The 13,174-nt window shown below is 46.9% G+C and overlaps 1 protein-coding gene across 1 annotated transcript in view; it reads right to left on the bottom strand.

Moving 5' to 3' along the window:
* The window catches only part of MEGF6 (multiple EGF like domains 6), a 1,562,146-nt gene that overhangs the window by 1,192,394 nt on the left and 356,578 nt on the right, over positions 1-13,174 (bottom strand). The window lies entirely within an intron of this gene.

Genomic DNA, 13,174 nt, shown 5'->3' on the forward strand with positions numbered 1-13,174 from the left:
TCCTCCAATATGTCTGCATTTTGGGGCAAGACCACGACGTGTGCCAATAGACAGCTTGGGAGCCACATCCCCTCCAACATGCTTCTGTCCAGTTTATTTAGTTTGATTTTACCTCTGCTTCCCGCGCAAGTGTTCAGATTACCAAAGCACTACACAATTGTTGCAAGACTTAGCTGTTCCCAAAGGTCTCCGGCAGGAGATAGTTAACGCTATGTTCCCAACATTAAAAAAATGTAATGACAGAGAAGAACGTGTTTTGGTAAGAACAAGGCCTAGAGGCAAGACCTATAGAATATAGCTGTCTTTTATCACTTGTTGCACAAGGGTCTCCCCACAGAAGTGCAAACTGATTTAGATAAAGTAGTTGGTATCCTTAGACCCCAGAAGGTGCAGAATTCAGGGCCATTAGAAGCCCAGAGTCCATGACTTACTGGCCCGAATGAAGCAAGAGCGAATAAGGAAGGCTGACAGCTTTTAATGTCTGGGTACCCACCCCCAACAAGGGTGCTAAGTCTTTTAGCACCAGGGCGGGAGAGCCAGTAATGTTAAGAATGGGTGAGTTTACTCAGAAACAGCAAAGGCAGTGAGAGGTGTTGCCTGAGTGACACAACAGCCGTGGCAACGCATGTAAGGCACTGGTCGAGAGGATCAAGAAAGAGGCGACAGACGAAACTATTGGGAGGCTCTGGAGTCAGACGCAGAGACCGGAGGACACAGAGAAAGAGTTCAAATGAAGTTTGAGGGGAGAGAGGGAGGGAAGGACGCACGGCACAGAGAGGGAGATGCAGTGATTGGGTGCCGGAACGGAGAGCATTCAGCATGGTCCAGTCAAATAGGAACTGGAATTCCATGTAAATACCAGTGAATAGTGTCTGTAATTGCTGCTCCCTGATTGGCTGAGCCCTCCTGAACATTCTGAAAGGTGTGCTAATAATAATGCAAATACTTATGGTGTTATATATAGTGCCATTATTACTGGGAATCCATTGAGTGCTTGGTTACAGATTTTAACGTATTACCTCAATTACTATCCCCAATGTGGTACTCAATGTATAAACCTGAAGTGATGGGGGCGTTGAGGGAATGAAGGGCAGAATCGCCCATAACAGGGTATCAAACCCATGATGTACTTCATCGTCCCCAAGGCGCGCACCTTGAACTAACTTGAGATATCCTGGTTCCCTTGATACTCTTACAAAGCTTCACCCGACTGTACTCTGCACAGCTGTTCATGTATCTCACACACGCCCAATGTATTTATATATTTGTTTATTAAGGCAGGTGCATAGCACAACAGCCATCCTCACTGTTCTTTCAACGTGCTCTTTGTACTAAATATAGCTGCAACCCATTAGCTGTGGTATGCTTCTCACAGTCACTTGTGGTGCCACAGTGGACATTGAGACAGTTATATATTGTTCAGTAGGAAAGGGGCAGTTGCATTCTGGTGGTGTGAACTGTAGGCGATGGGGCCCTGTCCCTTGAAGCGAGGGCGAGGTTGTCCCATTGCGACTTACTAGCAGATAAAGGCTTGCTGAACGGGGAGATTTGTAGGTACATCCTGAAGCATGGATGGATCTGCTGCGATCTTACAGACAAGTCTGGATTGTTCCATAAAGTGGTCCCAGGGCCTCATTCCGATTTGGGCGGTAAGGGTTTACCAGCACTGGTAAGGATGCCGGTGCCGGTAAACCCTTACTGCCCTATTCCGAGGTCCCTTAGCGGGACCCGCAAAGGACGTGTGGTCTGACCACAAGTCCTTTGCGTGTCCGGCTAAGGGACCAGGGCACTAATTAAGGGCCCGCTATTTGCAGGCCTGTAATTAGTGCCTTCCCCATTCCCATTGAGCCCTATGGGGGCTCAAATGGGAATGGGGAATGGTTTACTGAATGGGGACTTACCGTCCTCCAAGGTCGGAATGACCCGGTAAGTCCCCATTCAGCCAGACCGGACCCGTACCCGGTTTTGGGTGCAGCCATTGTGCTAGTAGCACCATGGCTGCCTCCAAACTCGGAATGAGGCCGCCAGTATGTTAAGTGTCCACTTTCTTTGTCTTTGTTTTGAACTTCGTCCAGAAGATTCGGTAGCATAGCTGCAAAGTTTCCCAGATCTGCGCGTTGCAACTCAGTCCTGTTTTTCTCGTATTGCATGATGGGATTTGTAGGCCTATACTGAACTAAACTCCTAGACATGCAATGGGAAAATCAGGACTGGCTCGAAGTGTCACGCATGGAAGTGGGAAATTTAGGACCTCTGTAGTAGATTTTCAATGTAGCAAAGTTTCCATTCTTCTGTGTACTGCGACACAAATTTAAACAGTAAACACAATGGCTCATTACAAGTATGGTGGTGCGGGAAAAAAGTGACGGTAACGGAACTACTGGCACATTTTCAACCCCACCACCCACTTTCCGCTCACAAATCAGCAAAATCGGCGGAATTACTGCAGTGGTAATTCCGCTGAAATCACCAATGGAGTCCTGTGTACTCCAAATTATGGGGACTAACGCCACCACCACTTGTAATCCAGCCATAAATTCACCTGACCAAGTGGCGGTAGCAGTAATTCAGTTGATCAGTATTCCGGCACATTGACTGCCGGAATACCACCCAACTCGTAATGAGGCCCATGTCAAGTCTGTGAAAGGATCACAGGGCATTAATGCCTTCAGCTATATTTGTAAGCTGTGTTTGTATTTTGAAATGTTGACTGCTCAGGACACTCTGCAAACAGCCACTCTGCACTAAGTCCAGAGCTGCACATTGTCCCCAGTCAACACCTGGCAGATTTTCAAAGGGCTGGGCTGGCTCAGTCAGGAAAGCCATGCTTTGGAATGTTAATAGGCGGAAACAGGGATCCCAGCCCTGCAGCTGCAAATCCTGTCCTGGCTCAGATCTGGCACCCTGCTGGAGATGAATGACAAGACACTTCTGATGCTGCACGCCCAGGGATTCCAACCTGCCTGCAACAAAGTATAAATCACATGTTGGAGGCCCCACTCTTTGGCAGTACTGGGAAGTAATGAGAAAATATAAGATAATATGGCTCCAGCTTGTAGGCCATAATATTAGTAGCAGCAGTGACAACTGTCACAATGGTGGCCAACTTTTTGAAACAGTTTCACAGGACAATTTAGACACGGAGACCCGCTGTTCCGTACAGCTTCATTTGTGTCCCTCTTTCTCCCATATCCACTTTTATATTAACATAAGGAGCCTCATCACGAGTTGGGCGGTAACGCCAGCGCTATTACCGCCGTTGCTTTTAGCCCTACCGCCAAACCCCCGCTGATATTAGCGCCGGATCACAGGTTTGGTGGAACGGTTAGTGCCCATTCCCCATTGGGCCCATTCGGGAATTCCTCATCCCCCATTGGGCCCAATGGGGAAAATTCGCGCTATTACCGCCGGCGGATTTGCCGCCGGCGCTAAAAGCACCAAAAATCGGCAAATTTGCTGCAGATTTCTGCTAAGGCCATGATCTGGCGGACCCTTAAATGCGGCGGTAATAGCACTACTGCCACATTTAAGGGTTACCGCCAGACTCGTGATTAGGCCCAAAGTATCTATTCTCCGAACGGGGTCTGTAGATGAACATGACAACACTCTCATCAATTGTTGAAAATCGATGATCCTGTAGGTCGCTGTTCCTATTTGCTTATCGCTTGATGTGCTTTGCATTCTGAAGTAAATTGCACTGAGGATGGCTATGTGTGGCTGGCTGACATACCCTGGAGCAGACGTTGGAGGGATGTGAAAGTTGGTGTGCTGTTGCATACTGGGACCTTCTGTGCTCTCTCCCCACCTGTCGCCTCACCCCGGTGTAATGCAGTTCGTTGTGGTGCATTGTGGTGCAAATATCTTAGAAACCGTGCAGCCTATGGCTTTGAAATGTGGTGATCTCCAGTTTTGTTCCTCGTGTCAAGATCGGTCCATCTACAACCACATTGTTGTTTTGTCAATTTCAGGCAACCTTCTCATGTGTGAAGGTGCTGAAATCCGGGGAAAGGGGTGGGGTGTCCAAATGTCATGTAGCCAGTAATGTCCAGAGGGTCCTAAGAGGTAACTATGCTAAATTTGGTGCAGATTGGTAAAACGGCATGGAATTGTATAAGGAGCAAAGCTTCGCCAAGCCACACACCCACAAACAAATTTGGACTTTTGCTGAAATCCAGGGAAATGGGTGGAGTGTCCAAATGTCATGCAGCTAGTAATTTCCAGAGGGTCCTAACAGGTCACTATGCACATTTTGGTGCAGATTGGTAAAACGGTGTGGAATTGTACATGGAGCAACACTTCACCAAGCCACAAACCCACAAATAATTTTGACTTTTATAAATATAGATAGATTAGTGGCAAGGGCATTTTGACACACACACTGCACAGACACAAATAGATAACAAGCCTGCAGGCCTGTTATGCATACAGGGCAGATTTTTCTCCAGGGCCTGTCCTGGGCAGTATCATGACCTGTGCAGCAAATGCCATGCAAACCCCCAATTTGCATGTGTAATGATGTCATCAGAAGAGACATCACAGACATCACAGAAAATAACTTTACAATGAGGTGTCATCAATCTACAAAACTCTAGTGCATCGCTGGTAATTAAATTAAAAGAATTGTCTATGTTTAAGCTAAGAGCCAAATAACTCAGTGGAGTGCAGTACACTAATGTTCTCTATTATTGTGCATGTAGCAACTCTATAGTCTAAAAACCATTAATATGGATTTATTTTAGTAGAAGAAGATGCTAACTGAATCACTTTGAGGGTCTCACATTTTTGTAAGAGAAGACACAATGAGATGAAACATTTGCCCAGGATTACACACTTGAATTAAGCGGTGAAACTGGGATTTGGTCCCACTATGTGATGTAAGCATTTGACCAGATACATTCCCAGCTTTATTTCAAATATGCACTTGTCAAAGTTTGGGATTCAGAAGCTCAAATAATGTGTTTTATAGCAGCGACTTAAAAGGTACACAGATGGTATAAAAAAAATTACTAGGTCGTCGCATAGTTTTTGTGAGGGTGTGGGTGTGTTGTTGCAGGCGGTGCATTTCTAAGCTTGTTAATGATGCTCAGTGCTCTGACGTGAGATGCAAACCATCTTGCTGCTGTTTTCATTAGTGAACGGGTGAATAGTTTTTCTGGTGCAATATCGTCTAGTGTTTTAGTGATCCATTTTCAGATTTCCTCCATTTCTTCCTTGATTTTGGGTGACTCCAAGATGGTGATCGATGGTTTTGTGGATTCCAGTGTGGTATTTAGATCCATGATGTTTACAGAGTGCGAGTTTCTCTTCTAAATTGGAGTTGTTTTGGCGGGGTTAAGTTGTATTTGCGTTGGTGAGTGGATCACAAAGGGTATTAAGAGGTGGTCGCTCCATAGGATCTGCACTCAGTGCTTTCCAATCAGCTTACTTTAGTAATGTTTTATTTCTACTTTTTATTACTTTGCATTATTTTGATTTGAATTGATTTGGGTTTCCTGGTAAGGCTGCTTTTAGCCTCCCAAGGTTGCCTGGCCTGATCCTGTTCACCTGGGGTCTCGGTCCCGGTCAGCCTGTCCTCACAGGCATTTTACTTTAACTCCTGCAGTCAGGGCAAGTCTTTCCTCGCTCGCTACTCCTCTGATGGAGCCAGTTGGCTGGCTCTGTGGCCATTACCGCCCCTCCAGCAGTTGATGGGGATCCTGGTGAGGTAAGGCAGTATATTTGCCTTTCTCCTGGCCACATTGTATGGTGATTTATTTTGATTTGACTACATTTATATTACTTATTTCCTTTTACAGGCGGTCGGCTTGCCATCGCCTGGGCATGTGACTGGCCTCCTCTTTTCAGTTCTTTCCAATCAGCTTACCTTAGTAACGTTTTATTTCTACTTTGTATTACTTTGCTTTATTTTGATTTAATTTATTTTGGTTTCCTTATAAGGTAGCTTTTATCTTCCTGAGGTTGCCTGGCCTCATCCGGCTCACCCGGTGGCTCGTACCCGGTCTGCCTGCCTTCACAGGCTTTTTACTTTCACCCCTGCAGTCACAAAGTCTTTCCTCGCTCTCTACTACTTTGCTGGAGGTAATTGGCTACTGCTAATTCATGTGCCACTTCAAAGATAAAGCCCACCATCAGTCAAGAAGTTAATCTGCGTCCATCCACGTTCAGGATGGGTTATGGATGCACACTGCCACATGCGACCAGGTAAATACTATGCATGAAGTTTGTCTGCAACTTGCGCCTTGTTAAACGGTTATGCTCCGTAACTCGAACAACATGCCTGGGTCTCTACCATCTGTCTCTCCCAGGGTTACTGAAAGAGGGCTTACTGCGGCAACTGGCCCGTGCGTGGCCCTTCCGCTGCCACCTGAATACTGCATTTGAAAGCTTGATCAGCACCCCGCCCCAAGTGGGACGTGGCCTGGCTTTGATCTACCACTCACTGTTTTGTGTGCACAACCCCCGTGTTCACACACAATCTGAAAATGGAGGCATTCCTACTTGGGCTAATCCTCTCCTCCACCCTTAAAGCCCTGGTTTTCTTCAACACTGGCTGGTCTTCGACTTCTCCGCCGACAAGCGGAGCGCAAGTGGAGGGCTTTTTACTGCCTACCATCCCACAGGGCTTTATGCCAAGCCACTGCAGTTTTTCAAGCTGCCGATTTTGAAGCCAAACGCCTATATTTTTCAACTCAATTGCAGTTAGCAGCAGTGGAGTAACTTTGCTGAAAATGTTTGGGAGACATGACATCTGAAGAAAAGGTGCCCCAGCCAAATGAATGGGGACAAAATTGTGTGCCATGAAAGTTGGGGGGGACAAAAACCCCTGTCCCCCCCTAAAATTACGCCCATGGTTAGCAGTGAACAAAGCTAGGGAATTGTTCCTGCTTGTCCAATCGTTGTCTACTGCCCCCGGTCCAATGCCACTGTTCCTTCGCAAAGCTTGTGCAGCTCTTTGTCTGAGGTTTTTCAGGACAAAATTGTCACAATTTGTCAGCAAATTATTGACTCAGGCTCTCAGTTTTTATTGTCCACTAGCCTCAGAGCCCCCCTGACTGCTCAATGCTCTGGGCGGAATTTACTCAGTTTAATGCTGAGTGTATAATTAGGGCTACTAATGGCCTTAAATCGACCTCCATCGGATCCCATCCCGTTAGCAGTACTGAAGATTATTTAATTGTCTCCCAGTGTCATCTATAGTGAATTCTTCCCTTTCAAGTGGCCCTGTTCCCCCCTCACTCAAGCACGCCATGGTAATTGCACTATTGAAATAGCCCTGCCTTGGATCCTTCTATCCTTTCCAATGTCTGGCCTATCGCTCTGCTTTCTTTCTTTAGGAAGCCGCTTGAATCTTTGGTGACTCCTATCCTCCGTTCCTTCCTGGAGGACTCCGGTTTCCTTGATTCTTTCCAATCTGGTTTTAGGCTCAGATGAGGTACCGAGTCAGTGTTGGTCTCCGTGTTGGATGATCTGACTGGCCTGGTGTGGACTTTTGGCTCCTCAGTTCTGGGCCCCCTGCCTATACCTGTCCAGGTGGTTAAAATAATTAAATTGCTGCATCCCTGTCCTTGCAACCTGAGGTGAGCTTGGTTTGCAAATCAGTTTATTTCAAGCTGAAAGTCCTGCTCAAGGTTCTTACTTTTCTCCCTGAAGGCCAGCGTCAAGTGGTAGTATCCACCATGGTGCCGGGTTCACTTGACTACTGCAATTCCCTACATTTGGCTCAACCTCCTTACCTGTTCCACCTTTTACAGGTTCTCCAGAACACAGCAGCCAGAGTGGCCCCTGGGGCCCTGTTCCAGGCCTCGACCCCCCCTGCCCATATCTTGGCTACTATACACTAGCTTCTGGTTGCCAAACGGGTAGAATTTAAGGCATTATGCATTGCCCACCATGCATTCTATGGCACCGGACCAGAGTACCTATAGGCAACGTTTTGCCCCTACGTTCTGTTGCGTTGTCTGTGCTCTGACTCTCTTTGTTTCTTCCAAATCCCTTGTTACCAATGCTCCAGGACCGGGGCTCAAGTCTTTTCAGTAATGGCAGCCAGACTCTGGAATGCTCTGTCTCTGTTTCTACAGGATCATCTCTCTTTTCATCGGGCCCTAAAGACCTTCTTATTTTAGGCCCCCATCTTTCTACTATATATTGTTCCCCTCTCTGCCTTACCTCTTACAGTAAGCGCCATGATGCCCTTGTTGGTGACTGCATGCTTTATAAGTAATTAAATAAATAAAATAAATAAATTGGGGGTGCAGTTGTAATGAAATCTCCCTACGCAAAAGATAGCATTTAGGGTGTGTTCTCCCATGTCCGTTGCTCCCTTCACCAGTTGCTGTAGGTGCATTGCTGAGAGTTCATTTATTAGTGATTTAGGAGAGTTTGGGCTTTCTTCCTCAAACCAGATGTTGAAGTCTCCTAGCATGATCGGGTGGTCATATATTATGGTGATATTGGTGATGGCTTCCATAAACATCTCCGTGAAAGCGGGATCGTACATCGGAGGTCTGTAGATGAGTAGGAATGAAAAGTTAGTTTTGTGGTCCAAGTTTAGGTGGAGGAGAGATTCATAGTATAGGATATTTAGTGGTGTTGCTGTTGTCATCTTTAGGTGGTCTTTGTATGCCACAGCGAGGCCTCCTCCTCATTTTCCTTCTCTGTTGGCTTGTTTCAGCTTCAAGATGTTGAGTAGGGATTTGTGTGCTATTACCTTGAAGTTTTGTGTTAGCCATGTTTCGGTGAGGAATAGGATGTCTGTTCTTTCGTCACTTTATATTTCTGTGTTGTGTTTTGACATTGATCTGGCATTGACTAGGTTGCAATGGAAACTTTTGCTTTTGTTTCTACTTTGAGGATGTTGTTTGCAATTTGTTTTGGTGTAGGTCCATTTTTCTTTCAGGTTCTGTGTTGGGGTTTGTTACAGTTTCTTTGTTGAGAAGGTCTAGGAGGTTGTATTTTGGATTGATGTTTTCTTCAGAGTTGTCTGTCTGGTCGTGTTAATAATTCTCTGTGTTTCACCAGTGTTTAGTGATGAACGGGGTGTTGAACTCAATTTGTACCTTTGAGGTTCTGTGCATTTTGTGTCTAGCCATTGTGGTTTCAGCAACTCTTCGCGAGATTTTAAGGTGTTTGTGGGTGGTTGGTTGTGCAAGTAGATGGCAGGTTGAAAGGTAGCATGATAAGTATAGTGTTATTGGTTATTGGTCTTGTTCTGGCAAAGGGGCTTTCTTCTGGAGGGAGGTTCCATATACCGTTTTCCAGAGGGGTGATTTGAGGTGATTGGCCCTTCTCCGTCTGGTTTATTGTTAATTGGTCCCTTTTTTGCATCAGTCTTTCCTGATACAAGACATTTGTGGTGCGGTTTTGCTGATTGGGTGGGTTTGCAAAAAAGAGAAAACTATCCTGGTTTCTAGACCTTTCCGGTGGGAAGATTATCCCGGTGGGCACACTATGCTGGGGTGTGAACTATCCGGGTGGCCAGGCTATCCTGGATGATGTACTATTTGGGGGTGAACTGTTCTGTGGCAAAGCTATTTCATTTATTGTATTTTATTGAGCATTTGTAAGGCACTTTATACAAGAGAATTGTGTTTCAAAGCGCCACATGCCTAAATGAGAAGGGAACAGGGGAAATCAAAACAAGGGCAAACAGTAATATATAGTTGTGGTCCTACTAGGCCTTGTGGCATTTGGCCGTGCAAGTGCATTGAGGGGAAGTGTTAGGGAAGGGGATGGAATGGGGAACAGAGGAGTTGACAAATGCTGGAGGAGGGTCCAGGAGGGAAGTGCTAAGGGGGGTCGAGGAGGAGAACCTCAGACTAAGTGTTGGAGCCAAAAACTATCCAGGTATGCAAACTATCTCGGTGGGGAAGCTATCCCCGTGGGCAGGCTATTCTTGGGGGTGAACTTTTCTGGAGAGTGATCTATCCTTGGGGGAAGTGAGCTGCCCTGGGGGGGCAAACTATCCAGGTGGTGGAGGATCCAGGGGGCAAACTATCCTGGGGGGCAAACTGTCCTGGTTAGCAGGCTATCCTGGTGGGCAGGCTATCTTAGGAGGTGATTTTCTCCCAGGGGTGAAACACTCCCAGGGCTTGAAGCAATCCCATGGGGGTGAGCTGTGTAAGTGGTGGGGCCCCACAGAAGAAAACTATCCTGTGGAGCAGATTATTGCAGGAGCAAGATATCCCTGGGTAAAGACGGTCCCTGGTTATGCACCGCAGTAGCACGACAAAAAGTCTCAAACTTCTACAGTAGCAAAGTCAATGAGCCACAGTTTAACAGTAGCAAGGTTCAAAGCGTTCAAGCTCTACGGCAGTGACATGGTTCCACGGTCAAAATCGAAGTGCCAATGTTTGATAGTAGCAGATTTAGAGTGGCAAAGTGTCACAGTATCAAAAGTGGTAAGCCCACCAACCCCCAGTAGCAATACCCAAAGTGGCATGGTTGCACATTAGCACAATCAGAGTGGCAAAGTCTCCCAGTATCAGAGTTAAAAAGTGGCAACGTTCCACAGTAGCAGGACTCATGGTGGCAGAGCTCTACAGTAGCAAAACCAGAAGTGGTAAGGTTCTATAGTGGCAACATCAAGGTGGCAGCATCACAGTAGGATCGTTCAAAGTGGCAAAGTTTCACATTAGCAAATTCCAAGTGGCAAGGTTTAACAATAAACTATTCTCTAAACAGCTACCCCACCTAGGGGGAAACAGCCTTCCTACCTTATGGGATATACAGTATTATCGCTACACAAAGACCCCCATCTCTCAATACACAGGGGCAAAACACTGGAGATGGTTCCTGAAAAAATTGACCTACACGCTATAAGTGAATTTCATAGTATCAATGATAGGCGTTTTATATAACAATTATGCACACACAAAGCATGGACAAGTATACGAGCATACAAAAAACATACACCAATATGGTCCACACACAAAACCCAAAAGAATCCCAATCTTTATCCTATCTCTCTGCCCCTCCCCTCACTTTACCTTTCCTTCCCATCACCAGTAACTACTCAATGATTCACAACCGAACAGGTTTCGTGGGAACGCGAGCATCACAGCTGCTTTATTGGTGAGAGTTAACTTATAGGTGATCCATATTTCACTACGCAGCCGCAGGAACTACTCCGAGCTGGGGTTGGACTGCGCCCCCTGAAGGCAATCTAGATTCCCTCCATGAAGCACACAATTTCCCTAGTTTCTTAATCCTTCTGCTTACTTACCTTGCAATGGCAAGTCGTCCCCTTTGATTTTCTTGCAAAAGCCGGTATTCGCCTTCAATTTTCTCATCTAGGGCCGGAGGGATTGAGTGTGTCTGGTGGGCGTGCCCACTATGTGAGGTGCCTCCAAGGCTTTCCTGTGGGCGGCACATCCCCTTGGCTTTCCATCCAAGCCCCTCCATTCTCCTGTGTGAAATGTTACAGATTGGAAAATAGGGTGGGAGTTGTCCCTCAGGCCACAGCCTATTTACACTACTTTTAGGGAGGCTGGGCACTGTCAGAGAGAAGCCATTGATGAAGGTGCTAAACGTCCTGGCCTTGCGGTGACAACGAGGAACGTCTATGGCACCACAGCGTGTGGGTGATAGGCTCATGAAGAACAAGGCAGATTAAGGACAAAGTGCCCAGCGGTTGTCAACCTTGAGGCCAGTGTTGAAGTTCAACCTCTGACAGGTACAAAAGAAAGAAGCTGGTCTTGCAGGAACAAAAAAACAGCCACAACTAGACTGAGAGCAAAGAACTATAACTCGGAGCATAGGACCCTAGATTTAAGGAACCAATGAAGAAAAGGCAAGCTCGACACCTCTGTCTGTTCTATCTTTTTTGTTCGGAGGAGACACTGGAGCACTTCTTCACCAATGGTAAAGTGGCGAAAGCTATCAGCAGTATTAAGTGAAAGTGTGAAGTGTACTGTCACAAGCACACAAAGCATCCACACTACTCCTGGTCCTGGCATAGCTTTTGGTGACAGAACTCCTCTAATGCATCAGCATGTGACAGAGGCCAAAAAACCCAGAGCAAAGTCTACCACTTGCCCGCTAGCAAGGAAGGACCCGAAGCCTAATGAACAACGTGGGTCCCAACAAGGGAGTAAGTGAGGCAAGTATTATTGGTCCCGTTTGCAGTCGCTCCTACAAGTCATCACTCGCTTGAACCCCAAACCAAGAAGCAGGAATCCTGAGATGAATGTCCACGCCATCCTTGAGTACCAAGGACATCTATTAAAAGGGAACCCCACGTGAAACACAGGTGCTGCTGTGAAGCACAGCAATCCCCTCCCAGGACCAGTAACTGGTGGGAAGCCAAGCAGCTCACAACTTCACCAATGGCGCTTCCTCTTCCACTCAACCCTATGCCTAAGAGTGCACTACAGGGAATGACTCTGAGCACCCAAGGGTAGGACCACAATCATCACTCATCCACCTGCAGAGGCAGAAAGGATGAAGGGGCTCTTGGCCTAAGTTGCTCTGAGTGACTCTCCCAGTCTAAGACTAGTGCCCAAAGTGGTGGCCCTGTCTCTAGGGCACCCGCCCAGTGATCCGTCCAAAGAATTCAGGCTGAGAGTCTATCTTCCCCCTCTCTCTCTACCACACGTTACATGTGTGACGTGGCCTGCAATATCATGGTCCTTATTCTGGTCTCCTCCCAGAAAAAACAGGTGGTCCTTATTATGCAATTCCCCCATCTGGCCTCCTGCTGATATGTCTACATATCCCTTATAGAGGCTCCTGATTTCCCACAAGCTCTTTCCAAATGGTCTTTTATTTCTTTCTGAAAGCCCCCCTCCCCCAATTCCTTTTCTGACGTTCTGTGATGCGCCCTGAAACCAGCCTTTGATGATCTATGTGTCATGGGGGTCAAGGAGTACCAACTGAGAGTCTCACATTTGCACCTCCTAGGGGTCACACTTGTAGGAAACGCTGATCCCTTAGGGAGGCCAGGGACGTCATTTCACCAAAATGCCAGTGGTTGTGACTGTTTATGCTTCTGAACCCCCTTGTCCTCCCGTACCTCCACACTCTCCTCACCTGAACTTCCTGAGTTGTCTGTATCTAGTAGATTCCGCCGGCTTAGGTAGTCTCTTCCCTTTTTTGGTAGCACTTGCCTGTCTTGGAGTGAAGCCACAGTGACCGCTGACTGGACAGCCGTCCCGGGACTCCTCTTCCGGGAGCAGGC

The sequence above is a fragment of the Ambystoma mexicanum genome, chromosome 8 (assembly GCF_040938575.1).
Source record: "Ambystoma mexicanum isolate Mex_15411 chromosome 8, UKY_AmexF1_1, whole genome shotgun sequence".
Taxonomy (NCBI): Eukaryota; Metazoa; Chordata; class Amphibia; order Caudata; family Ambystomatidae; genus Ambystoma; species Ambystoma mexicanum.